This window comes from Aotus nancymaae, unplaced genomic scaffold, assembly GCF_030222135.1.
Source record: "Aotus nancymaae isolate 86718 unplaced genomic scaffold, 86718_ANA_hifiasm-v0.15.2.pri h1tg000015l_0, whole genome shotgun sequence".
In the NCBI taxonomy this organism is placed as follows: domain Eukaryota; kingdom Metazoa; phylum Chordata; class Mammalia; order Primates; family Aotidae; genus Aotus; species Aotus nancymaae.
The window spans coordinates 1334429-1334631 of NW_026988426.1; positions in this window are offsets into that span (position 1 = coordinate 1334429).

A 203-nucleotide genomic window follows, 5' to 3' on the forward strand; every position below is an offset into this window, starting at 1 on the left:
GCCGCCGCCACCTGAGGGATGCCGGGAGCGCCCGGAGCCCGCGCCGGCCCAAGCGCCTGTCCAGGGCCGGCCAATCGAGCGCGGAGTCCCACCGCTCCACTAGTCCCGGCTAGCCGCCAGCCGAACGCCGGCCTCGCTCCGCCGGAAACCCGAAAACACACGCGTGAGTCGGCGACGCGGACTGCGCCTGCGCACCCGGGGAG